The sequence below is a fragment of the Mobula birostris genome, chromosome 6, assembly GCF_030028105.1.
Source record: "Mobula birostris isolate sMobBir1 chromosome 6, sMobBir1.hap1, whole genome shotgun sequence".
Classification (NCBI taxonomy): Eukaryota; Metazoa; Chordata; class Chondrichthyes; order Myliobatiformes; family Myliobatidae; genus Mobula; species Mobula birostris.
Window position 1 is genome coordinate 5,523,599 of NC_092375.1, and position 27,206 is coordinate 5,550,804.

Genomic DNA, 27,206 nt, shown 5'->3' on the forward strand with positions numbered 1-27,206 from the left:
CGACGTCGGCGTGTAACAGCCTTTACACCGTCATAACCAGATTACAAACCCAGCACCCGAGTGCCCTCACTACCATCTCGGGTGACTTCAACCAGGTTACCATGGCTAGAACACTGCCCAACTTCACGCAGTATGTGAGCTGTACAACCAGAGGGGAGAGGACTCTGGATTTGATGTACGCTAACGTTAAGGATGCATACAGCTCCTCTCCCCTTCCCCCACTGGGAAGGTCAGATCACAACCTGGTGCATCTAAAACCCTGCTATGTGCCTCTGATGAAGAGTAAACCTGCAACCTCGAGGACAGCGAGGAAATGGTCGGAGGAGGCTTATGAGGCGCTCCAGGGTTGTTTTGAGGTGACAGACTGGCAGGCACTCTGTGAGCCACATGGAGAGGATATTGATGGGCTCACAGAGTGCAATCACTGATTACATCAACTTCTGTGTGGACTGCAATGTTCCGACAAGAACTGTCCTTTGTTATTCAAATAACAAGCCATGGATGACAAAGGACATTAAGGATATCCTGAATGCTAAAAAGAGGGTGTTTAGAGATGGAAATAGGGAGGAGCTGAAGGCAATACAGAGGGACCTGAAAGCCAGGATCAGGGAGGCTAAAGACAGGTACAGGAGGAAGCTTGATTGGAAACTCCAGCAGAACAACATGAGAAAGGTCTGGAGGGGGATGAGGACCATCACTGGGTTCCGGCAAACTAGCAACAGAGGAGCTGAAGGAAGTGTGGACAGGGCCAATGAACTTAACCTGTTCCTTAACAGATTTGACATTGTGGCCCCTGCCCATCCCCCACATGAGCCATCTGTTGTCGGCCCCCAAGCAACACATATTCCACTCTCCCCTCCTACCCCTCCTCACAGTCCCCCACCATGCTCTCATGACTATACCCCTCCCCCACACGAAACCACCACGGTGGGCTTCACAGCTGAACAGGTGAGAAGACAGCTGAAATGTCTCAACTCAAGCAAGGCTGCAGGACCGCATGGTGTCAGTACCAGGGTGCTCAAAGCCTGTGCCCCTCAGCTATGTGGAGTACTTCGCCATGTCTTCAACCTGAGCCTGAGGCTCCGGAGGGTTCCTGTACTGTGGAAGACGTCCTGCCTCGTCCCTGTGCCAAAGACGCTGCGCCCCAGCGGCCTCAATGACTACAGACCGGTGGCATTGACCTCCCACGTCATGAAGACCCTGGAGAGATTTGTTCTGGAGCTGCTCCGGCCTATGGTCAGGCCACACTTAGATCCCCTCCAGTTCACCTACCAGGCCCGACTAGGAGTTGAGGATGCCATCGTCTTCCTGCTGAACCGTGTCTACGCCCACCTGGACAAGCCAGCGAGCACTGTGAGGGTCATGTTTTTTGACTTCTCCAGTGCGTTCAACACCATCCGCCCTGCTCTGCTGGGGAAGAAGCTGACAGCGATGCAGGTGGATGCTTTCCTGGTGTCATGGATTCTTGATTGCCTGACTGGCAGACCACAGTACGTGTGCTTGCAACACTGTGTGTCCGACAGAGTGATCAGCAGCACTGGGGCTCCACAGGGGACTGTCTTGTCTCCCTTTCTCTTCACCATTTACACCTCGGACTTCAACTACTGCACAGAGTCTTGCCATCTTCAGAAGTTTTCTGATGACTCTGCCATAGTTGGATGCATCAGCAAGGGAGATGAGGCTGAGTACAGGGCTACGGTAGGAAACTTTGTCACATGGTGTGAACAGAATTATCTGCAGCTTAATGTGAAAAAGACTAAGGAGCTGGTGGTAGACCTGAGGAGAGCTAAGGCACCGGTGACTCCTGTTTCCATCCAGGTGGTCAGTGTGGACATGGTGGAGGATTACAAATACCTGGGGATATGAATTGACAATAAACTGGACTGGTCAAAGAACACTGAGGCTGTCTACAAGAAGGGTCAGAGCTGTCTCTATTTCCTGAGGAGACTGTGGTCCTTTAACATCTGCCGGACAATGCTGAGGATGTTCTATGAGTCTGTGGTGGCCAGTGCGATCATGTTTGCTGTTGTGTGCTGGGGCAGCAGGCTGAGGATGGCAGACACCAACAGAATCAACAAACTCATTCGTAAGGCCAGTGATGTTGTGGGGATGGAACTGGACTCTCTGACGGTGGTGTCTGAAAAGAGGATGCTGTCTAAGTTGCATGCCATCTTGGTCAATGTCTCCCATCCACTACATAATGTACTGGGTGGGCACAGGAGTACATTCAGCCAGAGACTCATTCCTCCGAGATGCAGCACTGAGCGTCATAGGAAGTCATTCCTGCCTGTGGCCATCAAACTTTACAACTCTTCCCTCGAAGGATCAGACACCCTGAGCTAATAGGCTGGTCCTGGACTTATTTCATAATTTACTGGCATAATTTACATATTACTATTTAACTATTTATGGTTCTATTACTATTTATTATTTATGAGCAACTGTAAACGAAAACCTATTTCCCCAGGGATTAATAAAGTATGACCATGACTATGACTATTCCATTCCTGGCTGCATCACTGTCTGGTATGGTGGGAGGTGGGCGCAGGGAGGTTACTGCACTGGATTGAAGAAAGCTGCTGAGAATGGTAAAGTTAGTCAGCACCATCACAGGCATCATAAGTCTCCGCAGTATCAAAGACATCTTCAAGGACCAATGCCTCAAAAAGGCAGTGTCTATCCTTAAGGATTCCCAGCACCAGAACATGCCCACCTCTCACTGTTACCATCAGGCGGGAGGTACAGAGCCTGAAGGGACACCGTCAACGATTCAGGAACAGCTTCTTCCCCTCTGCCATCCAATTTCTGAATGGCCAGTGAACCCATGAACACCACCTCATTACTTTTTTATTTTTGTTTTTGCACTACTTATTTAATGTAACTATTTGATAGATTCTGATTATAGCTCACAACTTCAGGATGGCTGAATGTACTTTGCAGTCAGTTAACCACTTTCTTTTGCCGGACAGTTGTTTCAGGGGATGAAGCATTTATTAGAAGAGTTCACAGACAGCTCCAGCAAACACTGTTAGTGGAAACAAAAGAAAACCTGCAGATGCTGGAACTCTGAGCAGCACACACAAAATGCTGGAGGAGCTTAGCAGGCCAGGCAGCATCTAGGAAAAGAGTACAGTTAACACTTTAGGCTGAGACCCTTTGACAGGACTGGAGATAAAAGGCTGAGGAGTAGATTTACAAGGTGAGAGTAGCAGGGATCACAGCTGGAGAGTAGTGAGAGAGGGCGTCACTGAGCTGTCGTCAAAGGGAAGATTCCAGGTAATCAGTTTCAGTGATGTCTATTGAGGAGTTAATGTTACATTCAGGACACATGAGGACATAAGAAAATGGGAGACATCATTGTTCTTTTCCAGTGCTGATGAAGCATCTTGGCCCAAAATGTCAACTCTTTGTTCCTCTCCACCTATGCTGTCTGACCTGCTGGGTTCTTCCAGCATTTTGTGTTACTCTGGATTTACAGCATCTGCAGAGTCTCTTGTCAAGTTGGAACACCACTGACCAAAATAATTTACAAACAGTGGCTCATTTAAGAGCTGATGGTTTTCTCTATGAGGGGAGAGATATTATACAGAGCAAAAACAAACTGCTTGGATGGTTGACATTTCAGGTTGAGATCCTACATTAGTGCTGATGTCAGATCTTGACCCAGAACACAAACTATTCCTCTGACCCAAAGAGCTCCTCCAACAGATGGTCGTTTACAGTGCCTGCAGGAAGAATGGTGGTATACATGCTCCTGTCTACATCAGTGGTGTTGGGGTCAAGAGGTTTAGCGCTTTGAGCTCCTGGCAGTGAACATCATGAAGGGCCTGTCCTGGTCCAACCACATTGATGCTATGACCAAGAAAGTACTTGGCAGAAGATACAAAGTCCTGAAAACGTGTACCACCAAGCTCAAAGACAGCTTCTATCCTGTTGTTATAAGATTATTGAATGGGATTCCTTAGCAGAATAAGATGGATTCCTGACATCACAATTTACCTCATTATGACCTTATTGTCTACCTGCACTGCACTTTCTCTGTAACTGTTACACTTTATCCCGCATTTCATTTTTGCTTTGCCTTGAACTACCTCCATGCACTGAGTAAAGATTTGATCTCAATGATTGCTTAGCAAGACAAATTTTGGGCACCCTTTCTAAGAAAGGATGTGCTGGCACTGGGGAGCCTTCATAGGAGGTTAACAGTAATGATTCCAGGAATAGAAAGGTTAACATCTGAGGAATGTTTGATGGCTCTCGGCCTGTATTGGCTGTAGTTTAGAAGAATGAAGGGGGTTCACATTGAAACCTATTGAGTATTAAAAGGCCGAGATAGTGGAGATGAGGAGAGAATGTTTCCTCTCATGGGGGAGCCTAGGACCAGACAGCACAGCCTCAGAATACAATGACATTGTTTTAGAACAGAGGTGAGGTGGAATTTCTTACGCCAGACGGTGGTGAATCTGTAGAATTCATTGCCATACGCAGCTGTTGAAGTGGAGTCATTGACAAAAGCAGAGGTTTATACGAGATTGGTAAAAGTGTCAAAGGTTACAGGGAGAACACAGAAGAATATGGTTGAGACAGAAAATAAGTCAGCAGTGATCAAATGGTGGAACAGACTCAATGGGCCAAATAGCCTTTTTTACTCTTATGTCTTATGGTCAAATGGTCTTGTAGATGGTGGGTTATTGTATGTGATTAACTGAGCACTCTTTCCCACCCATACTAATATCCCTTTGTGTGACTCAATCTGAGAACTCTTCTCCAGAGCAGTAGATACTTTTATTCTTTTCTTTATGCAAATAAATGCAATTGTTGAGTTTAAGCCTCTGCACATGAAAGAGGTTTCCATCACTATGTAGAACTCTGAAATTGCACTATTAGGACAACCTCCAAGAAGTGTACAAAGCCTCCTCAAGATTCAAGATTGTTCAGTGTTATTTCCAGTACATGAGAGTAAATGAGAACAAAGTAATTTGTAATTCCGGATCTGATGCAGCACAAAAGAATCTCACAATAATATAGAGAAAACAGCACTAAAAAAACACAATAAATATTAATCCATAAGATAGTTTATATATATGTATTGATTGTATTTCCACAAAGAGACGCAAGGCACAGGAACGTGTGTACGTCAGGTGACTGACAGAAATGATAAAGTTGTGGCTGTGGTGTGGAGGGGTGGGTTAGTGGGTGGAGGTGTTGATCAGCCTTACTGCTGGGGGAAAGTAACTGTTTTTAATAAACACACGAGATTCTGCAGATGCTGGAAATCCAAAGGAACACGCACAAAATGCTGGAGGAACTCATCAGGCCAGGCAGCATCTATGGAAATGAATAAACACTTGACATTATGGGCCGAGACCTTTCATCAGGACTGGAGATGAAGGGGAGAGACGCCAGGATAAAAAGATGGGGGGAGGGGAAGGAGGACGAGAGAGAAGGTTGTAGATGAAGCCAGGTTTTGTTGAACAGCTTGGAGAAGAAGGAATCTGATAGGAGAGGAGAGTAGACCATGGAAGAAAGGGAAGGAGGAGGGGCACCGGGGGAGGTGATAGGCAGGTTAGGAGAAAAGATAAGAGGCCAGAGTGGGGAATAGAAAAAGAGGGAGAGGGAGAGAAAGAAAAATTACCAAACGGAGAAATCAATATTCATGCCATCAGGTTGGAGGCTACCCAGATGGAATAAGAGGTGTTGCTCTTCCACATTGAAAGTGTCCTATTCATGGCAAAAGTGAAGGCTATGGACCAACATGTCGGAACAGGAATTATAATGGTTGGCTACCGGGAAATTCCGCTTTTGCTGGATGGAATGGAGGTGCTCGACAAGGTGTTCCCCCAACTTAAGTAAGTCAGCCTGCCTATCATCACCTGTTGGTACCCTTCCTTCTTCCCTTTCTCCTATAGTCCACTCTCCTCTCCTATCAAATTCCTCTTCTCCAGCCTTTTACCATTCTCACCCATCTGGCTTCAGCTATCACCTTCTGGCTATCCTCCTTTCTCTCCCCCCACCCTTTTATTTGTCTTCTTCCCCCTTCCTAGTCCCTCTGGTCTCTGTACTGAAGAGTCCTGAAGAAGGGTATCAGCCCAAAAAATGGTAGGTTTATTCTTTTCCATAGATGTTGCCTGACCTGCTGAGTTCCTCCAGCATTTTGAGTGTGCAACTGTTTTAAAGAGTCTGGTGACCCTGGCATAGATGCTATGTAACCGTCTCCCTGTTGGGAGTGGGACAGTCAGTCCACGAGTAGGGTGGTGGGTTCTTCATGATGTTTCTGGCCCTTTTCCAGCTCCTTTCTGTATATATGTCCTCAATAGGACCATAAGTCCGAGAAGCAGAATTAGTTCATTCAGCCCATCAAATCTGTTCCGCCATTCCATCGTGGCTGATTAGTTATTTCTCTCACCCAATTGTTCTGCCTTCTCCCCAGTGATGTTGTGGGGATGGAACTGGACTCTCTGACAGTGGTGTCTGAAAAGAGGATGCTGTCCAAGTTGCATGCCATCTTGGACAATGTCTCCCATCCACTACATAATGTACTGGATGGGCACAGGAGTACGTTCAGCCAGAGACTCATTCCTCCGAGATGCAGCACAGAGCGTCATAGGAAGTCATTCCTGCCTGTGGCCATCAAACTTTACAACTCCTCCCTTGGAGGGTCAGACACCCTGAGCCAATAGGCTGGTCCTGGACTTATTTCCTGGCATAATTTACATATTACTATTTAACTATTTATGGTTTTATTACTATTTATTATCTGTGGTGCAACTGTAACGAAAACCAATTTCCCCCAGGGTCAATAAAGTATGACTAACCTTTGACACTCTGATAATCAAGAACCTATCAGCCTCTGCCTTAAATAAATCAAATGACTTGACTTGTACAGCTGTCTGTGGCAATGAATTCCACTGATTCCCTCAGGCTAAAGAAAATGGATGTTGCTCTCCTCTGAGGCTGTGCCCTCTGGTCCTAGACTCACCTACTACAGGAAACATCTTCTCCTCTTCCACTCTATCTAAGCCTTCCAATTTTCAACAGCTTTTAATGAGCCCCGTCCGCATTCTTCTAAACCCCTGGGAGGACAGGACCAGAGCTATCACACGTTCCACATATGATAACCCTTTCATTCCTGGGATATCTCCTGTGAACCTCCTTTGAAGCCTCTGCAATGCCAGCTCATCGTTTCTTAGATTAGGGGCCCAAAACTGCACACAATACTCCAGATGCAGTCTGATCAATGCCTTATGAAGCCTCAGCATTACATCCTTGCTTTTGTATTCTGCACCTCTTGGAATGAATGCTAATACTGCATTTGCATTCCTTACTACCGACTCAACCTGCAAATTAACCTTTAAGGAATCCTGGCAGGTAGGCTGGTGCCCTAAAGGGTCTACAAAATTCCTAGAATTCCTCTTAAAATATCCTTGAATGTATAGAAAATTATGAGGAGTATAGAAAAGGTAAATGCAAGCAGACTCTCTCCATAGATGGGTCTCAGCCTGAAACATCGACTGCACTTTCTTTCCATAGATGCTGAGTTCCTCCAACATTTTGTGTGTGTTGCTAGAATTTCCAGCATCTGCAGCTTTTCTCTTGTTTGTGATTGGACTACTACACTGTGAAGTCTCTTTCAGGGATGCCTACCCGGAAGAAGTTTATACCCTCCCTTGAGTCCTGCCGAAGGGTCTCGGCCTGAAACGTTGACTGTAGTTTTTTTCCATAGATGCTGCCTGACCTTCTGAGTTCCTCCAGCATTTTGTGTGCGCTGCTTGGATTTCCAGCATCTGCAGAATTTCTCTTGTGTCTCTCCATAGAGATTGTGTGAGATTAGGTCACGGGGTAAGGGTGAAAGGTGAAATATTTAAGGGGAACATGAGGGGAAACTTCTTCACTCTGAGGATGATGCAAGGGTGCAATTGCAACATTTAAGATAAGATTTTAAATGCATAGATGGGAGGGGTATGGACAGTCAATAGGACAAAGCAGGGGCATCTTCTCTTCGAGGCTGGAGTGAGTTACCAGCACAAGTGGTGGATTCAGATTTGATTTCAATGTTTAAAAGAAATTTGGATAGGTACATGGATGGTAGGGGTATGGAAGGTTATGGTCCATGTGCAGGTCAATGGGAACAGGCAAAATAAGTTTGGCACAGATTAGATGGCCTGAAAGGCTTAAACTTCTGGTTTAAGATGGTGCTGGTGAAGGTCAACGATTACATCCTGGTGGTCAATAAAGCAAAGAAAACAACTAAATACTTTATTAATCCATTTTTTTCTGGTAAACAATCACTGTAACTTCCCTGCTGGAGATGAGCTTTAGGACCTGGCATTTTTGTGGTCTAAACTGAAGTCTCGGGGAAGCAGGACACCTGCGTCGTGTCTGGAGCAGAGGGCAAGGAGAGAGCCGGTGAATGGCCACAGCTGGAGCAGACTGGGAGGCGGCTCAATGTGAGGTAGAGTTGGCATGGAGCCTGGCTCGAGAGCGATGAAAGACCTGATTTAAGCCCCGAGCCGAATTGGTATGGGCTGGATCAAGGCGGTGGGGCCCTGGCCTGAGAGTGTCTCGAAGCGGCAGCGTCTGGCTCCGAGAGTGAGGAACGACCCAAGGTTTGAATGATTTAAGTGCCGGGCCAGATTGAAATGGTCAGGGTGCCAGGGCTGGAGTCGAGGGAAGGGCCAGTTCAGCTCGCTGCTCCGCCTGGTTTACTGGTCTCTGCGCTGAACTGAGGTTCTGACCTGCAGCTAATGGACTTAGAATCGGCTGCAGTGATGCCTGGCTTCATGAACCTCAGTTCTGAATGCTAGTTGCTTACGCTTATTGTTTGCACAATTTGTTTGGTTTTTTTCTCTCTGCACGTTGGTGTTTTGACAGTCTTTAGTTTCAATGGGCTTATTGTTTTGCAACTGCCTGTAAGGAGACAAATCTTAAGGTTGTATAAATAATACATACATTGATAATAACTGTACTTTGAACTTTGAAAAGCCTGTTTCTGTGTTGTCGAGTCTAGGACTCTATGAGTCCGAGTAAACTATTCACCCTTGCTAATACAAGGAGGCATAATTTTAAGGAGATTGGAAGAAAGTATAGGTGTAATTTCTTTGCATGCATGGAATGCCCTGCCTGGGGTGATCATAGAGCCCAATACAACAGGGGCATTAAGAAACTCTTAGATAGAAAGTGTAGGAGGAAATTCTGTGTAGGAGGAAAGGGTTACATTGAGTAGGTTAAAAGGTTGGCATAGCATTGTGGGTTGAAGGGCCTGTACTGTGCTGTAATGTTCCATGTTCTATGTTCTATATCATGGACTAGGCACAATAACAGCTCAGCATGGACTAGATGGGCTGAATGGCCTATTTCTGTGATGTCGTACTCTAAGGCTTGAAGTAAACAATTTGCCATATCCTACCTAACACTTAACCCCCATCATATATGTGGAGAAGCAAGCTCAAGATATGTTCCTGCTCTTACCTAAGCAAATCAAAACAACCCCATTCAATGCAGCCATGTCTCTAACAGCTTTTGACAACTACCCTTCTTGTTCAAAGCCTCTGGTGCAAAGAAATTCCATGCAGCTCTAGGCAGCTGTCGAGGCAAATGGACCTTCTGAATAGATTCCATGAAATATTCATTGGCTCGGGCCACCTTTCAAATGAGTTTCTGTTCGTCTGTGAAATTATCCCTCTCTCACTTTCTCCAGAGTGCGGAGAAAATGTACAAGGATGGTGCTGGGACTGAAGGATCTGAATTATAGGGAAAGGTTGAATGGGTTAGGATTTTATTCCCTGGACTGTCGAAGATTGAGAGGGGATTTGACAGAGGTTGACAAAGTTATGAGGGGCATAAATAAGGTAAATGCAAGTAGGCTTTTTCCACTGAGGTTGGGTGGGACTAGGCCGAGAGATCATGGGTTAAGCGTGAAAGGTGAAATATTTAAGGGGCATCTGCAGACATCCCACCCTGCAAAAACTCATTTCAGGGAGGTAGCACCATCACCCCTGCCCCCTGTAACCCCATATCCCCCCAACCCCCACCCCCGGTCGACCTCCAAGGGTGTATGTATATAGAGCATTTGATCAGGTTCCAGTGGCGTGTTCACAATGGCTGCTGTCTTGGTTGATGAGCGGACATAGTTTTTTTGCTATTTCTGAATCAGGAAACGTTTTCCTGAATAGCTTGCCTGTGTGCTTACACACCTGGAATGGCAGGTTATGCTCAATGATGAAAGATGTAAAGTATATCTCAGCTCTAGTGACCTTCTCTGTCAGACTTTGAGTTTCTGCTGAAAGGAACTGTGAAATACTTGAGCAGCCTTCTCTGCGCTTAGCCTCCCTAATATGTTGTGGTCCCTAAAAGAAATAAAAGCATAAGGTGTATCCTAATTATATTGTCTTATGCAGAAAATGTGACATTAAAATATGTATTTATATGATCATGGAGTCACTTTTTTATTCTATTACAACTTTAAGCAAGTCTACAGGGAGTTTGGCCTCATCACATCGGACATCGAGTAGCTCCTTAGCAGCTGGCCAGCTAGTTTAAATAACGTTAGCTGTGCTAATGAACGAATGACACCTGTTAAACTCACCTCAACGTGTCTTTTACAGTCTTAACCCACCATGGGCAATAGAAAAGTCACTGTTGCAAACAGTGCAGCGAACAACACTGTCATTATTCTTGACCCCTATTAGGCAGGGGTACACTTTAGTGTAGTCTGGGGTGACGTACGTTTTATATTTTGTTTTTTTGGAACACTCTGCCATGGCGCTGCAGGACACTAAACTGAACTGATGGACAATGGAAGAGAGAGAGAGGTCGACTGTAAAACCCACCCACAGAGAAAACTGATAGGTCTACTGAGCACAAAGGGAGATCAATCAGGATGCTCTCTCTGTCACTCTCTCGCTATGTCTGTCACTCGCTTTGTCTGTCTGTCTGTACCTCTCTCTCTCTCTCTCTCCCCCTCTTGCTCACTCGCTCTCAAAAAAATCGATTTCCAGGATATTGTATATAATTGTGGGCGTCAGGGAGCCGCTATCAATATGCGAGAGACTCCCGGAACTTCCGGGAGAGGTGGGTTGTCTGCATCTGAGGGGGAACGTCTTCACTCAGAGGGTGGTGAGTGTGTGGAATGAGCTGCCAGCAGAAATGATGGATGCATTTTCAATTGAAAGGTTAGCTTTATTTGTCCCCCTTACTGTACATCAACACATCAAAATATACTGCGAAATGCTGGAGGAACTCAGCAGGCCAGGCAGCATCTGTAGAAATGAGTAAACAGTCGACATTTCAGGCCGAGACCCTTGATCAAGACTGGAAAGGAGAATTATTAGGCCACTAGGTTACCTTGCCTTATCTCTAAAAAATAATTTTGGCTAGTACGAGGGGGAACAATTTTAATGTGATTGGAGGGAAGTATAGGGGTGCTGTCAGAGGTTCAGAGGTGCTGTTTTTCACACAGAGAGTGGTGAGTGCCGTGGGGTGGTGGTGGAGGCAGATATGTCAGGGACATTTAAGAGACTCTTAGGCACATGGATGATAGAAAAATGGAGGGCTCTGTGGGAGGGAGGGGTTAGATTGAACTTAGAGTAGATTTAAGGATCTGCACAACAATGTGGGCTGAAGGGCCTGTACTGTGCTGAAATGCTTTATATTCTAAGTCAGGTTTGGTGAGTGAGGAGTAGGTTTAAGGGTCAGCACAACAATGTGGGTTGAAGGGCCTGTACTGTGCTTTATATTCTATGTCGCAGGTTTGGTGAGTGAGACAGAAAACACTGATTACAGATAAGCAATTAATCACTTATTCATAAAGAGTAAAAAAATTTGACCAAACGGTTAAGACCCCCAAGTTACACCAACTACAAAACTACATTTTCAACATAAATATACTTCGCTAAGAGTGCATGCCGGCCTCCTGAATCGGGGAGCGTCCTTTCCCAATGGTTCTTCTACGCTGGTCGGGACCTCAGTGTGAAGCGGGCCCTGGGGATGTAAGAAAAGAGACCAAGGCTTCCTCCCGCAGGTGCTGTTCTTAGGCCCCTGAGGCGCCTGAAACCAGACACCAGTGCCGCGGCACATGAGGCAACCAATGGGGTAGATCTGCTGCAGACTTCAAACAGGCCAATCGATGACTGGCATGGTGTAAGCAGCTTTCGACCGACAAGTAAACCAAGTCTCCACGTGACAATGTTCTAAATGATATAGGTGCCATGTCCAAGTTCCGGTTCTTGTTGATGTGATAATGATGTCATTGTGAAGCTCTCCCCATCTGGCTGCCTCGTGCTCGGAAGGGAAAATCTCAGCCACCACTTTAACTCTCATCTCATCTGTTTTCCCTCTCGTTACCAGCCCCAGCACCTCTTCTCATCAGTAAAACAGGCAAATGTGCCTCTTCCGTCTGAGTTCAGTGAAAAGGCACAGAGTATGTTTACCAATTAAACTCTAATTACATGCATTTATTCAAATGAATTTAATTCTTATAATTACGAGCTTCAGCCACAGAATGAAAAGCTCCCTGGTGTATTATTGTTGTTTTTTGGGGGTCAATTATTGAGGTAACTTTAGAATGGAGTAGATAAGCTGTCACCTATGACAGATACTGGGGTTGTTCAGATATCATTGGCCAATTCCATCAGTATGTGTTTGGAATAACAACACTGGAGAATGAGGGCTGATCTTTCGGAAGTGTTGAAAAATTTGAGAGGTGGAGATAAGGTGGTTGGGAACATTCAGAATTAGAATCAGGTTTAATACCACCAGCATATGTCATGAGATTTGTTGTTCTGTGACGGCAGTACGTTGCAATACATAATAACATGAATTACAGTAAATATATATATATATATATACTGTATATATAAAATAGTTAAATTAAATAAGTAGTACAAAAATAGAAATAAAAATGTAGTGGGATAGTGTTCATGGGTTCATTGTCCATTTTGACAATGAAGAAGCTATCCCTGAAGAGTTGAATGTGTGTCTTCAGGCTCCTGTACCTCCTTCCTGATGGTAGCAATGAAAACAGGGCATATCCTGGGAGATGGGAGTCCCCAATGGAAGATGCCACCTTGTTGAGGCATTGCTCTCTGAAGGTATCCTGGATGCTATGGATGCTCATGTCCATGATGGAGTTGGCTGAGCTTACAACTTTCTGAAGTTTATTTCGATCCTGTGCAGTAGCCCCCCCCACCCCCAAACCAGATGGTGATGACCAGTTAGAATGCTCTCCACGGTCTTTCTCCCAGGATAGGGGAGTCTAAAATTAGGGGGCATAGCTTTAGGGTGAGAAGGTGCAGCTTTGAAGGGGACCTCAGGCACAGCTTTTTCACATGAGGTTGTGAGTGGATGGAATGAGCTGCCAGAGGAAGTGATTGTAACAGGTACAATTGTATCATTCAGAAGGTACTTGGACAGGTACAAGGAGGGGTGGAGCTTATAGGGATATGGGCTGAATAAAGTTCAAAGTAAATTTATTATCGAAATACATACTGTATATGTCACCGTATACTACCCTGAGATTCACTTTCTTGCAGGCATTCTGAGTTAATACAAAGGAACACAATAAAACCTATGAAAATTAGATTCTTAGCCCAGGCCTACAGTATAGGAAATTGGGACTAGCTACGTTGGCACCGTGGTCAGCATGGTCTGGTTGGGCAGAATGGCCTGTTTCCGCGCTGTGTTGCTCAGAGATTCTGGGATTGAGTAGTCTTCCCAAGTTCTTACTTTCTTGAAAGAGTGAATAGGGGTGATTTTTGTACTCTTTTTAACTTTTTATATTCCTTGAGGTTAGATAAAGTACAAGTTTGACAAGATAACCCCTAAGTTCTCTTACCTTTCCAGAACGTTCCAACAAACGTTCTGGAATAGTTTTAAGGTGCTTGGAAGTAGGTTGTGACGAAGGCCCGTCACTAACTGCGGACAGCACATGGTACCCTTGGTAAAACACTCATCCCCAGCAGTAACAGTGACTGGGTCTGAACCAGAGCTGCTGCATGGAGCTGTCTCATATAGAGGCAGCAGCAACCTGCACAGGTGTGCTGATGGTGGAGGTTACCACCTTTAACTGGATAATTGAGTTAATTAGCTTTTGGTTGGTCTAGGGGGAGGGGTTTAGCAATTATAAGCCTCAGGTTACCAAGACTTTGGGGTTAGTTTTCTTTTGTGTTTAGTCTGAGGGTGGCTATATATATATATTTTTTTCCCCCCAGTTTGTCTTGTTTTGAGGTAAATAAAAGCACCTCAATTTATTTTTGTGACTCAAGCCATCTGGTTATTTTTCTTAAACGATGGACCCACGGTTTTTTGTGACATAGGTTATTATCATTTGAGCTAATTGATAGATTTTTTCCACAATGTAACTGTAAATTTTTTGGTATATTTTCTTTTCTTGCTGGCGGTTTGATGTTTATTTTTAGAAGCTTTTTGTACGACGCATGGCTCCAGGGTTGTACACCTAATGGGTTTTTTTTCTCACTTTTTCTGCTTAGTAGGGTTTTTTTGTTATCACAAATTTTTTTCAGTCTTTAAGATAATGTCTTTTTTGAGACATTGTAGGTGTTGTTACTTCAATGTACTCATGTTATTTCTTTTGTATAATATAACAATAAAAAGATTTGAAAAGAAAGGAAGTAGGTATAATGGGGGGAGTCAGAGGTAAGTTTTTCACACAGAGTGGTGGGTGCGTGGAATGCACTGTCAGTGACGGTGGTAGGGTGGATACAGAAGGTCTTTTAAAAGACTCTTAGATAGGTACATAGAACTTAGAAAAATAGAGGGCCATGCGGTAGGGAAATTCTAGGCAGTTTCTATAGTAGGTTACATGGTCGGCACAACATTGTGGGCCGAAGGGCCTGTAGTGTGCGAGATTTCTATGTTCTAAAATAATTCCAAACTGTTGTAATTAACATCTGAACGTGCTCACAGCATGTTTTCGCGCACAACAGTGACATCCCAACATTCATGCCAGTTGACATCAATATCAGGAAAAGTGCCTTGGGATTCCTGGAAAAATATGCAGTTGATTTGCCACGGCTTTTAGGGAAATGTGGAATTATTTCAGCATAGAGGAAGATCATTACAGAATACATCACAGAATCATTTTTGTTTTACAATCCTGACGAACTCTCAGGTCTTCCTCTGCTGGTCTCTTAAATTTAAATAATCTCCCTCAAAAGATAATTGACAAGTCAGCTTCTTTGAATGTGCTCCTAAACTGTGGAATTCAATAGCTAAAACTATAAGGAATGCAGACTCAGTTGACACTTTTGAACACCAGCTCAAAACCTATATATTTAGACTTGTTTTTAACCAACATTTTCTTGTCTTTTATTTTCACACTTATTTTTATTTATTTTAGTTTCATGTTTGTACTTTATCCCACCGTAAAGCACTTCGAACTACATCGGCTGCATGAAAAGTGCTCGAAAAGTAGAGGTATTCTTGTTTTTATTTTTTTTTCTCAGCTCAAGTTGGTAAAACCTGGGGTACGAGCATAGCCACATACACTCATTTCTCAATTGCTAGGAACTTTCAGACTATTCTAGAGGAATCTTATCATTGTGTCTTTCTGAAAATTTACGTAAATATTGCTGTGTAGGCCTAATTGTTTAATGCTATTGTGTAGTGACTTTGGGATGATACCACTTGTAGATATTCCTATTGGGACAATGTATACCCTGTACTAGTTCCATAGTCTTTCAATTTCCCCTTTTAATTCAGCATATTTCTGATGTTTTTCACTAATCATTTTGTAAGATTTGTGTGTTTGGAATGTCTATATCTCATAAGTAAGTTGTTGCTTATTTATCTAATAATATACTGGACGGTTATTATGGATTGTCCTATCTGTAATAATGGATTGGTCATAATATAATTTGTGGGATTCTGTCTCTAAAACTGGATCAGGCTTGTATTTATAGTAAGGTGTGGTGTCTATTATGGGTTTGTATCATTATCCTCTCTCATCACGTAGCATAGCAGTTAGCATAACACTAGTATAGTGCCAGCGATCTGGGTTCAATTCCCGCATCTGTCTGTGAGGAGTTTCCTCCAGATGCTCCGATTTCTTCCCACATTCCAAGGATGAATGGGTGCAGGTTAGTAAATTGTGGGCATGCTATGTTGAGGCTGGAAGCATGGCAGCACTTGTGGGCTGCCCCCAGCACATTCTCAGATTGTGTTAGTTGTTGATGCAAAGAACACAATTCACTTGATATATGATGTACACGCGTTAAGTAAAGTGAATCTTCTTTATAGATTTGTTTCTGATTCTCTTTGAACAAATCTGTTCCTTCAAGGAGTTAAAGGGTAACCTTTGCCATTACCTAGTCATAGAGTCAACGCAGTAACAGGTCCTTCAGCCCAACTCGTTCACGTCAGCCAATATGCTTATAAAAACCAGTCCTATATACCCACTTTTGGCCTGTGTCTCTCTCAAACTTTCTGATCCATGTACCTGTCCAAATCTTCTTTAAATGCTGTTACGTACCTGCCTCAGCCAAAGTTTAGAGTAGATTTATTATCAAAGTACATTTAGTTCATTCGTTTTCTTGCAGGCATTTACAGGAAAATAGCCAAAGTGTAGTCAGTTCATTGTCACAGACGGTTGCGGAGGCCAGGCCATTGGGTATATTTAAAGTGGAGGTTGATAGGTTTTTGATTAGTCAGAGTGTCAAAGGTTTTGGGGAGAAGGTAGGAGAATAGGGTTGAGAAGGAAAATAAATCAGCCATGATGGAATGGCAAAGCAGACTTGATGGGCTGAATGGCCTTATTCTGCTCCTAGGTCTTATGGAAAATAAAGAAATACAATAGAATTTATGTAAAACTATAAATAACCAAGACTGACAAACACCCAATGTGCAAAAGGCAAACTGTACAAGTAATAAGTAAGTTAATAAGACAGAGGACGTGAGTTGGAAAGTCCTTGAAAGTGAGCCTGTAGGTTGCTCCTATACCTATGAAATCTTTCCCTCCTCACCTTCAATTCTTCATTCCTCAACACTGGAGGAAAAAAAGACTATGTATTTCCACCGTCTCTGTGCCCCACATGACTTTAAACACCACTGTAAGATCACCCATCAAAGTTGCTGGTGAATGCAGCAGGCCAGCCAGCACCTGCAGAATTCCTCGTGTTTGTGACTGTAAGATCATCCCTCAGTCTCTATACTCCTGTAAATAAAGATCTAGCCAGCCTAACCCCTCCGTGTAACTCAAGCCCCCAGGTCCTGGCAACACTCCTATAAGTTATTTCTACACTCTTTCCAGACTAATGGCATTTTTCCTATAACAAATACAGGGTAATGTTGCAGCCCTATAAAACCCTGGTTAGACCACACATGGAGTATTGCATTCAGTTCTAGTTGTCTCTTAATAGGAAGGATGTGGAAACTTTAGAGTGGGTGCAGAGGAGATTAACCAGGATACCGTCTGGATTAGAGATCATGTCTTGTAAGACCTTAAGAACATAAAACATAGGAGCAGAATTAAGCCATTTGGTCCATCAACTCTGCTCCACCATTTCATCATGGCTGATCTGATTTTCCTCTCAGCCCCAAACTCCTGCCTTTTCCCCATATCCCTTCAAGCCCTGACCAATCAAGAATCCGTAAAGCTCTGCCTTAAATATACATGCATACTTGGCCTTCACAGCTGTCTGTGGCAACAAATTCCATAGATTTACCATTCTCCAGCTAAAGAGATAATTCTTCATCTCCAGTCTAAAAGGATGTCCCTCTATTCTGAGGCTGTGTCCTCTAGTCTGAGACTCTCCCACCATAGGAAACATCCTCTCCACATCCACTCTTATCAAGGCCTTTCATCATTTGATAGGCTTCAATGAGGTCACCCCTCATTTTTCTGAATTCCAGTGAATACAGGGCCAGAGCCATCAAACACTCTTCATATGACAAGTCGTTCAAACCTGGAATCATTTTCGTGAACCTCCTTTGAACCCTCTTCAGTTTCAGCACATCTTTTCTAAGATAAGGAGCCCAAAACTCCTTACAATACTCCAAGTGAGGCAGTCCTTTATGAAGTCTCAACATTACATCATTGCTTTTATATTCTACTTCCCTTGAAATGAATGCTAACATCACTTTTGCCTTCCTTATCACAGACCCAACTTGCAAATCACCCTTTATTAACCTCCCAAGTCCCTTTGTGCCTCAATTTTTTTTTGTATTTTCTCTCAATAGACAATAGACAATAGGTGCAGGAGTAGGCCATTCAGCCCTTCAAGCCAGCACCACTATTTACTGTGATCATGGCTGATCATCCACGATCAGTACCCTTTTCCTGCCTTCACTCCGCTATCTTTAAGAGCTCTATCTAACTCTTTTTTGAAAGAATCCAGAGAATTCCCCATTTACAAAATAGTCAACCCTTTCATTTCTTCCAGAAAAGTGCATGATCATACCAAATAGAGATAATTGCTTGGTGTGTTGCCTCCCAGGTGCCACAGTACGAGATGTCTCAGATCGGGTGCAGGGTATTCTGAAGGGAGAGAGTGAACAGCCAGAAGTCTTGGTACATGTTGGTACCAATGACATAGGTAGAAAAGGGGAGGAGATCTCGAAGAGAGAATTCAGGGAGTTAGGTAGGAAGCTGAAAAGCAGGACCACTAGGGTAGTTATCTCAGGATTGCTGCCTGTGCCACATGCTAACGAGTGCAAGAATAGCATGATCAGGCATATTAATGTGTGGCTGAGAGACTGGTGTAGGGGGCAGAGCTTCGGGTTCCTGAATCACTGGGGCCTCTTCTGGGGGAGTTTCAAACTGTACAGAAAGGACAGGTTACACCTGAACCCAAAGGGGTCCAATATCCGAGCAGGCACATTTAATAGAGCTGTTAGCGAGGGTTTAAACTAATTTGGCAGGGGGATGAGAACTGGAGTGATAGGGTTGAGGAAGGGGAAAACAGAAATAAATCAAAGATAGTGTGCAACAGAGATTATAGAAAGGACAAGCAGGAGATGAGGCATAATCACAGCCAGTGGGATGAGTTACAGGGCAATAGAGGCATGGTGCAGTTAAAACAGAAAGCAATGAATACTGGACTGAGAGTGTTGTATTTGAATGCACGCAGCATAAGGAATAAAATGGACGATCTTAAAATTCAGCTACAGATTGTCAAATATGATGTCGTGGCCATCTCTGAAACTTGGCTAAAGGATGGCTGTCATTGGGAGTTGAGTGTCCAAGGATATACGGTGTATCAGAAAGGCAGGTTAGTAGGCAGAGGGGTGGTGTGGCCCTGTGTATAAGAAATAATATTAAATCATTAGAAAGGAATGACATAGGATTGGAAGGTATAGAGTCTCTATGGGTTGAGTTAAGAAATGGAAAGGGTAAAAGGACCCTAATGGCAGTTGTATACAGGCCTCCAAACAGCAGCCGGGATGTGGATTGCAAATTGCAGTAGGAGATAGAAACGATGTGTCAGAAAGGCAATGTCATGGTAATTTTTGGGGATTTTAACATGGAAGTGGATTGGGAAAACCAAGTCAGTACTGGACCTCAAGAGAGAGAATTTGTAGAATGTCTAAGGGATGGCTTTTTAGAACAGCTTGTTGTTGAGCCCACCAGGGGATCGGCTGTGCTGAATTGGGTGTTGGCAATGATCCAGTGGTGATAAGAGAGCTTAAAGTTAAGGGACCATTAGGGAACAGTGATCACAATATGATTGAGTTCACATGGAAATTTGAGAGGGGAAAAATAAAATCCAATGTGTTGGTATTTCAGTGGAATAAAGGAAATTACAATGATATGAGAGGACAACTGGCCGACGTTGACTGGAAAGAGACATTTTCAGGAAGGACAGCAGACCAGCAATGGCTGAAGTTTCTGTGAAAAATGAGGGAAGTGCAAGACAGATTTATTCTAAATAAGAAGAAATTTTCAAAGGGAAAAAGGACACTACCGTGGCTGACAAGTGAAGTCAGAGCCAAAGTAACAGCAAAAGAGAGGGCATACAAGGAAGCCAGAGCTAGTGGGAAGATAGAGGATTGGGGAGCTTTTAAAAACTTGCAGAAGGAAACTCAAAAGGTCATTTGGAAGGAAAAGATGAATTATGAAAGGAAGCTAGTGACTAATCAAAAAAGGTACTAAAAGCTTTTTTAAGTATAAAGGGTAAAAGAGAGTCAGTACTTGGATTTTCAGAATGTCTTTGACAAGGTGCCATGCATGAGGCTGACTTAGCAAGTTAAGAGCCCATGGATTTACAGGGAAGTTACTAGCATGGGTGGAGCATTGGCTGGTCAGAAGAAAACAGAGAGTGGGAATAAAGGGATCCTATTCTGGCTGGCTGCCGGTTACCAGTGGAGTTCCACAGGGGTTGGTGTTGGGACCGCTGCTTTTTACAATGTATGTCAATGATTTGGACTATGGGATTAATGGATTTGTGGCTAAATTTGCCGATGATACAAAGATAGTTGGAGGAGCAGGTAGTGTTGAAGAAACAGAGAGCCTTCAGAGAGACTTAGATAGTTTAGGGGAATGGGCAAATGAAATACAATGTTGGAAAGTGTATGGTTATGCACTTTGGTGGAAGAAATAAATGGGCAGACTATTATTTAGGTGGGGAGAGAATTCAAAATGCAGAGATGATAAGGGACTTGGGAGTCCTTGTGCAGGATACCCTAAAGGTTAACCTCTAGGTTGAGTCGGTTGTGAAGAAGGCGAATGCAATGTTGGCATTCATTTCTAGAGGTACAGAATATAAGAGCAGGGATGTGATGTTGAGGCTCTCTAAGGCACTCGTGAGACCACACTTGGAGTATTGTGGGCAGTTTTGAGCTCCTTATTTTAGAAAGGATATACTGACATTGGAGAGGGTTCAGAGAAGATTCACAAGAATGATTCCAGGAATGAAAGGGTTATCGTGTGAGGAACATCTGGCAGCTCTTGGGCTGTATTCCCTGGAGTTCAGGAGATTGAGGGGAGATCTCATAGAAACATTTCGAATGTTAAAAGGCCTGTACAGATTAGATATGGCAAAGTCATTCTAGGACAAGAGGGCACGACTTCAGGATTGAAGGGTGTCCATTTAAAACTGAGATGCGGTGAAATGACTTTATTCAAAGGGTGGTAAATCTGTGGAATTTGTTGCCATGAGCAGCTGTGGAGGCCAAGTCATTGGGTGTATTTAAGGCAGAGAGAGATAGATTCTTGATTAGCCATGGTACCAAAGGGTATGGGGTGAAGGCAGGGGAGTGGGGAAGACTGGATCAGCCCATGACTGAATGATGGAGCAGACTCGATGGGTCGAATGGCCTGCTCCTGTATCTTATGGTCATACATTTCCTGACCCTGTATTCCATCTGCCATAACTTTGCCCATTCACCTATTTTGTCAAAGTCCTTCTGTAGCCTCCCTACTTCCTCAAGACTACCTGCCCCTCTACCTATCTTCGTATTGCCTGCAAACTTTGCAACAAAGCCATCAATACCATCATCCAAATCATTGACATATAATGTAAAAAAGAATGAAGATAGGTTGAGCGAGCTGGGGGGCTTTTCTCTTTGGAATGAAGGAGGATGAGAATAATTTGATAGAAGTATACAAGATGGAAAAAAAACATAGATTGAGTGGACAGCCAGAGACATTTCCCCAGGACAGAAATGGCTAATTCAAAAAGACATAGTTTTAGGGTGATTGGAGGAAAGTATAGGGGGGTTTCATGGTAAGTTTTTTTTTGCACAGAGTTGTGAGTGCAGGGAGCACCCTGCTACAGGTGGTGATAGAGACAGATACATTAAGAACATTTAAAAAACTCTTAGATATCCATGTGTATGATAGAAAAATGGAGGGCTATGTATGAGCAAGGATTAGATTAATCTTAAAGTAGGTTAAAGATCGGCAAGAAGTCATGGGCCCAAGGATCTGTACTGCACTGTAATGTTCTTTGTTCAAGAAACTCTACACGACACTTCATTATTGTATTGTACAACTGCAGCTTAACTTCCCAATCCTTATGCACGGTGCTCCAACTGATGAAGGCCAACATGTAAAAAGTCTTCTTCACCACCATATCTACCTGTGATGCTACTAGTCTGGACCTATATGTGGCTCCATTTGCCAAACCGACGTACTTGAGGTTTATTTATCTTTTCAACCACTCAGGGTGGAGCATCTGGAGATAGAAGATAAATCCAGTGTGGCTTGAGTCAGACCCAGCCCAGACAATGACAATAAATTACAGGAGAGAAATCACATCTGTTATTTATTTATTGTCCAGAGGTGCAGTGTGAAACAGTCCCTTGCGGCCTATCAAGCCATGCCATCCAGAAACGCACGTATTTAACTCCAGCCTAATCACAGGACAATTGACAAAGACCAATTCACCGAATACCCAGTGTGTCTTTGGAATGTTGATGGAAAGCGGAGCACCTCAAGGAAACCCATGCTGCTCACAAGTACAAACTCCTTAGAGGTAGCGCTGGAATTGAACTCCAAACTCTGGAATGGCCTAACCGTAAAAGCATCATGTTGTTTACCTGGAAGCTGAAGGTATCAGAATCAGAATCAGAATCAGGTTTATTATCACCGGCATGTGACGTGAAATTTGTTAACTTAGCAGCAGCAGTTCAATGCAATACATAATCTTGCATACAGAGGAAAAAAATAGTTATAATAATAAATAAAATAAAACATAATAATTAAGTAAATTAATTCTGTATATTGAATAGATTTTTAAAAGTGCAAAAACAGAAATACTGTATATTTTTTAAAAAGTGAGGTAGTGTTCAAAGATTCAATGTCCATTTAGGAATTGGATGGCAGAGGGGAAGAAGCTGTTCCTGAATTGCTGAGTGTGTGCCTTCGGGCTTCTGTATCTCCTACCTGATGGTAACAGTGAGAAAAGGGCATGCCCTGGTTGTTGGAGGTCCTTAATAATGGACGCTGCCTTTCTGAATATATCCTGGGTACTTTGTAGGCTAGTACCTAAGATGGAGCTGACTAGATTTACAACCTTTTGCAGCTTCTTTTGGTCCTGTGCAGTAGCCACTCTATACCAGACAGTGATCCAGCCTGTCAGAATGCTCTCCATGGTACAACTATAGAAGGTATTGAGTGTATTTGTTGACATGCCAAATCCCTTCAAATTCTGAATAAAGTATAGCCGCTGTCTTGCCTTCTTTATGACTACATCAGTATGTTGGGACCAGGTTAGATCCTCAGAGATCTTGACACCCAGGAACTTGAAGCTACTCACTCTCTCTACTTCTGATCCCTCTATGAGGATTGGTATGAGTTCCTTCGTCTTAACCTTCTTGAAGTCCACAATTAGCTCTTTTGTCTTACTGACGTTGAGTGCCAGGTTGTTGGTGCAGCACCACTCCACTAGTTGGCATATCTCACTCCTGTACGCCCTTTTGTCACCACCTGAGATTCTACCAACAATAGTTGTATTGTCAGCAAACTTATAGATATGAACTATGATATGAACAAATTTATAAGTATGAACTGTTATATTCTTGGGCTTTCTCTTCAAATTTTATTTTAAACTTCAAAATTTCACAATAAATTTAGTATCAAAGTACATGAATGTCATGATATACAAACCTGAGATTCATTTTCTTCTGGGCATTCACAGTAAATACAATGGAACAAACAAAAATATAATTCCCACATCTGATGGCATACTATATCTATTCATGACAAATAGTTAAAATATAACAAAGGCAATAAAAACTTTTGCTATACCTATATTGACATATTCTTTTCGCATAATAACTTGGTCTGAAAGCAATCTGGAAAAATTACAAAGAAAAATAAGAACTGAAATGACAAATTTCAGAAAACGTTATATACGTTTGAATGCATTTAGATTCATATTACCTAGGACAGCAAGAGAAAGAGGAAAGAGACATAAAAAATTTACACAACAGTCCGATAAAACTTCTAAAGATATACTTTCATTAACAAAAACAGGATTCAGCACATCACGCGAGCATATGCAATTCTGATAAGAAGTACACTCCACTAAACATAAATTAAAGCACAACCCAGAAAAATGAATAAATTATCACTACAGTAGAAAAAAATTAACCAATCCTCCATGGAAGACATCCCCACGATCTGAAGAGACTACATGTCGACAGGGAAGCGTCAAATGCCTGGCTTAGAGTTGCAGACCTCTTCCCAGAAACAAAAGGGGTTCCTTGTGACAATACAGGACCAGGTGGTTAACAGAAAAAAATATCAAAACTACATAATAAAAGACCACCAAATTTAAGACGATAAATGCAGAAAATGGCAAGAGAAACCAGAAACAATCCAACACATTACAGGATCCTTCAGCGGTTTAACTCAATCTGATTACCTACACAGGCACAATCAACTGGCAAACATCATTCCCAAAATCTTGCTTTAAAATCCAAACTCATAAAAGACACCATACCTCACTCTAAATACAAGTCTGATCTAGTGTTAGTGTCAGAGTCCCACAAATTATATTCTGACTGATCCATTATTACAGATAGGACAATCCAGAGTAAACATCCAGGATATAATATACAGGATAAACAAGCAGGAACAACTTACTTAATAGATATTGCCATTCCAAACACACACAACATACAGAAATCAATAAGTGAAAAACACCAGAAATATGCTGAGTTGAAATAGGAAATTGAAGGACTTTAGAACATGGACGGGGTATACATTGTACCAATAGTAATATCTTCAACTGGTAGCAGAATCAGGTTTTCAGGTCACACTGGCATGTGACCTGAAATTTGTTAACTTAGCAGCCGCAGTTCAATAAAATACATAATATCAAAGAAGAAAAATAATAAAGATAAATAAATAAGTAAATCAATTATAGTATACGTAACTTGAATAGATTAAAAATCGTGCAAAAACCAGAAATAATATATTTTTAAAGTGAGGTGGTGTTCACGGTTTCAATGTCCATTTAGGAATCAGATGGCAGAGAGGAAGAAGCTGTTCCTGAATTGCTGAGTGTGTGCCTTCAGGCTTCTGTACCTCCTACCTGATGGTAACAGTGAGAAAAGGGCATGCCCTGGGTGCTGGAGGTCCTTAATAATGGACACTGCCTTTCTGAGACACTGCTCCTTGAAGATGCCCTGGGTACTTTGGAAGCTAACCCAAGATGGAGCTGACTAAATTTACAAACTTCTGCAGCTTCTTTTGGTCCTGTGCAGTTGCCCCCCATCCTTCATACCAGACAGTGATGCAGCCTGTCAGAATGCTCTCCATGGTACATCTATAGAAGTTTTTGAGTACCAAATCTCTTCAAACTCCTCATGAAGTATAGTCGCTGTCTTGCCTTTTTTATAGCTACATCGCTATGTTGGGACCAGGTTAGATTCTCAGAGATCTTGACACCCAGGAACTTGAAACTGCTCACTCTCTCCACTTCTGATCCCTCTATGAGGATTAGTATGTGTTGCTTCACCTTACCCTTCCTGAGGTCCACAATCAGCTCTTTCATCTTACTGACATTGAGTGCCAGGTTGTTGCTGTGACATCACTCCACTAGTTGGCATCTCACTCCTGTACACCCTCTTGTCACCACCCGAGATTCTACCAACAATTGTTGTATCATCAGCAAATCTGTAGATGGTATTTGAGCTATGCCTAGCCACGCACTCAAGGGTATAGAGAGAATAGAGCAGTGGACTAAGCACACATCCCTGAGGTGTGCCAGTGTTAATTGTCAGTGAGGAGGATATGTTATCACCAATCCACACAGACTGTGGTTTTCCAGTTAGGAAGTCAATTGCAGAGGGAGGCACAGAGGCCCAGGTTCTGCAACTTCTCAATCAGGATTGTGGGAATGATGGTATTAAATGCTGAGCTATGGCCGATGAACAGCATCCTGACGTAGGTGTTTGTGTTGTCCAGGTGGTCTAAAGCTGTGTAGAGGGCCATTGAGATTATGTCTGCTGTTGATCTATTGTGGCAATAGGCAAATTGCAATGGGTCCAGGTCCTTGCTGAGCCAGGAGTTCAGTCTAGTCATGACCAACCTCTCAAAGCAGTTGATCACTGTTGATGTGAATGCTATCATTCCGAAGTCACTATACATGAGCATTAAACAATTAGGCCTACCACATCAATATTTATGTAAATTTCCAGAAAGCCGAAAGTTCCTAGCAACTGAGAAATGAGTGTGCTTGGCTATGCATGAACCTCAGGTTTTACCAGGTTAAGCGGAGGAAAAAGGAACAGTAAGTTATTAAATAAATAAATATCGAGAACATGAATTGAAGAGTCCTGGCAAGTGAGTCCATAGGCTATGGGAACAGTTTTGTGTTGGGCTGAGTGAAGTTATCCCTTCTGGATTAAGAGCCTATGAGTTGAGGGATTTACGTGATCCTGAACCTGGTGGCGTGGGTCCTGAGGCTCCTGTACCTTCTCTCTGATGGCAGCAGCGAGAAGAGAGCGTGGCCTGGGTGGTGGGCGTCCCTGATGATAGATGCTGCTTTTTACGACAGCGCTCCATGTAGATGTGCTCAATACTCAGTTTAGTGCCCTCTTTTTGGCATTTAACGTTCCAAATCAGCATCAAAATTTGACTTGCAGCCAAGTCTGTCAAGACAAAGCATTAAGTATTGACAGCAGTAAACAATTATCATTGAATAAGATAACAATTTAACTGCCTTACATGATTAATAACTCACATAAAGAATTTATGATGCAGACGTGAAATATGATGTTATGAATGCATAATGAACTCAAATAACTTTCTGTAACAGAATGTGTAGGCCATTTGATTTGTTACCATAGCAACGTGACTGCCATTAGTTTATATGTCGAGCCTCGAGACTCATAAACTCTGTTATGTTTTTAATGGTAAATGATAACATTAACAGCTATTGGAAAATCACTTGCAAATTATTTTTCCCTTGTTCTTCAATATATCTGGAAGGAATCATTGAACCTCATGGTGTAAAAAGCACCATTTCTTCCATGAAAATCAGAATCAGATTGATTGTTACTGACTTAGATGCTGTGAAATCTGTTGTGCAATACAAAGACACAAAATTAGTATAAATTACAATAATAAATATTGTATTCAAATATTCAAAAAAAGGTTATAACGTCAGTGTTCATGGGTTTGTGGAATGTTCAGCAATCTTAGGGCACCACGGTAATGTAGTGGTTACCACAACTCTTTATCAGCCTGCTGTAAGATTGGGTTCAATTCCCACCTCCGTCGGTAAGGAGTTTGCAAGTTCAAA